Source organism: Pinus tabuliformis, chromosome 4_2 (assembly GCF_031772625.1).
Source record: "Pinus tabuliformis cultivar Carrire ecotype Pingquan chromosome 4_2, CPIR1, whole genome shotgun sequence".
Classification (NCBI taxonomy): Eukaryota; Viridiplantae; Streptophyta; class Pinopsida; order Pinales; family Pinaceae; genus Pinus; species Pinus tabuliformis.
Genome location: NC_142304.1, coordinates 831,125,918 through 831,128,810, shown reverse-complemented (window position 1 = coordinate 831,128,810; position 2,893 = coordinate 831,125,918).

The window sequence follows — 2,893 nt, the reverse complement described above, 5'->3', positions numbered from 1 at the left end:
TTCTAGATGAATTGAAAAATGTCTGTATCAAGATCCCCTTGTTAACAGCCATTAAGGAGATTCCCATTCTAGCAAAGACAATAAAGGAGATGAGTTTGAAAAAAACAATAAAAAGAACCAGAGACACAAAAAGGATACATCTAGTTGGAAAAATTGCAGACATTATGATGGGTAAAATTACCATGCAAAAATATGTAGATCCCGGTAGCCCTATTGTTAAAACCCATATTAATGGGGTTGAAATCCCAAATACTTTGATTGACTTAGGAGCCGCCATCAACATTATGAGTAGACAGACCATGGATCAGTTAAAACTTTCTAATCTTCTCTTTACACCTACTTTGCTGCAACTTGCAGACAGATCAATCATTAAACCTGATGGTGTATTGGAAGACATTCCAGTCTCACTAGACTCTTGGGAGTATCCAGTTGATTTTATGATTTTGACTCCCAAGAACAATCTAGGAGGACATCCTCTTATTCTAGGAAGACCTTGGCTGGCCACAGCTGATGCTTTCATAAGTTGTAGGTCGGGAGACATGTACATATCAGATGGTAATTCTACCAAGAAATTCAACTTGTATCCTCCCACAAAGGCAATAACAGAAATAGGAGAAGATGAGTGGATTGATGATGAGGAAACTCTTCAACCTGTTCTAACCATCTCTGAAATCAGTGAGGATAGTCAAATTCTAAATACATTAGAAAATTTTGAGGCACCTTTAGAATATGACTCTTCACAATTCCAGTTAGATGCAGATATTGAATATCTCTCCTCTAGACAAATGTCTCTCTTCTCAATGGAAGAGTTTGGTAGTTCTACAGTTGAAATCTTTCCAGGAAAAACATTAAACATTAACAAAAACTTGGAAAGACTACAACAAGAAGAATTAACTAAACTGTTGCAAAAACATTCCACTGCCTTTGCATGGGAATATACCGACATGAAAGGAATCGACCCTAAGACTTGTATTCATCATATTTACATTGAAGAAAACAGCAGACCTATTAGGCAGCCACAAAGACGGATGAATCCAAATCTTAGGGAAATTGTGAAAGAAGAACTTCAGAAATTGCTCAAGGTAAACTTCATTTACCCCATTTCAGATAGCCAATGGGTTTCTCCCTTGGTTATAGTGCCCAAAAAGAATGGTAAATGGAGAGTTTGCATTGACTATCAAGAATTGAACAAGGCAACCTTAAAGGATCATTTTCCTCTACCTTTTATTGATCAGGATTTAGACACTTTAGCAGGTAAAAAGTATTTCTCATTCTTGGATGGTTTTAGTGGTTACAATCAGATTCAGGTAGCACCTGAAGATCAAGACAAAACCACCTTTACTTGTCCTTGGGGAACTTTTGCCTATCGAGTACTCCCTTTTGGTTTATGCAATGCACCAGCCACATTTCAAAGGGCTGTACTAGGAATTTTCTCAGATCTGATTCATGATTGTGTAGAGGTATACATGGACGATTTCACAGTCTATGGTAATACATTTGAAGAAGCTTTGGCAAATTTGGAAAAAGTACTGGTAAGATGTAAGGAAACAAATCTTTCTTTAAGTCATGAAAAGTGTTTTATGATGTTTACTGAAGGGATTGTTTTAGGACATCATATTTCAGGAGATGGAATCAAAGTTGATAGATCTAAAGTAGAAGTCATCTCTAAGTTACCTGTTCCAAATTGCCAAAGAGATGTTAGAAGTTTTCTTGGGTTTACTGGTTATTACAGAAGGTTTATTGAAAACTTCACAAAGATAGCATCCCCTCTTTTCAAATTACTTACCAAAGATTGTGAATTTAAGTGGGATCCTGAATGTCAATCTGCCTTTGAAGCTTTAAAGTCTAGAATATCTGAAGCACCCATTTTAAGGGGTCCAAATTGGAAACTCCCTTTCCACATTTCTACTGATGCTTCAGATACAGCTTTAGGAGCTGTTTTGGGACAAAAGGATTTGATCCCTTATGCCATTTATTACACGAGTAAGAATTTGACTCCTACTGAGTTAAATTATACTGTTACTGAAAAGGAGTTTCTAGCCGTTGTTCATGCTATAAACAAATTTAGACACTATATAACCGGCTATGAAACCTTTGTCCACACTGATCACTCTGCCATTAGATACCTCATGAACAAACCAGTCACTAATGGTAGAGTTACAAGATGGCTTTTGCTTTTACAAGAATTCAACATAACTGTGTTAGATCGACCAGGTAAGCAGAACACAGTAGCTGACTTCTTGTCCAGAATCCAAAACACTAATGAGGACTCTCCGGTAGAGGACAAATTTCCAGATGAGTATTTGTTTGCAGTAACTACCAAAACCCCTTGGTATGCTGATATTGCTAATTATTTAGTTACTGGAAAATTACCTTTACATTTATTTCCTAATGAGAAAAGGAAAATCATTCAGGATAGTTCACTTTATTCTTGGATTTCTAATGAATTGTTCAGAACAGGGCCAGATTTGATGATCAGAAGATGTGTACGAGAGGATGAGATGCCTGACATCCTTAAGGCATGTCATGATGAACCTTGTGGCGGACATTTTTCTGATAAGAGGACTGCCTATAAAATCCTTTCATCAGGATATTATTGGCCTTCTCTCTTTAAGGATGCAAAGCAATATGTTAAAAGGTGTGACAGTTGTCAGAGAACTGGGAGACCAACTCTTTCAAATGAAATGCCTCTACAACCACAGGTATGCATCGAACCTTTCGAGAAATGGGCTCTAGATTTTGTTGGACCAATTAATCCGCCCTCCAAGCAAAATAGATATATACTGGTTTGTACTGATTATGTTACCAAATGGGTAGAAGCTATAGCATTAACTTCTGCTACTGAAAATTCAGTTGTTCAATTTCTTTTCAAGGATATTTTCACTCGTTTTGG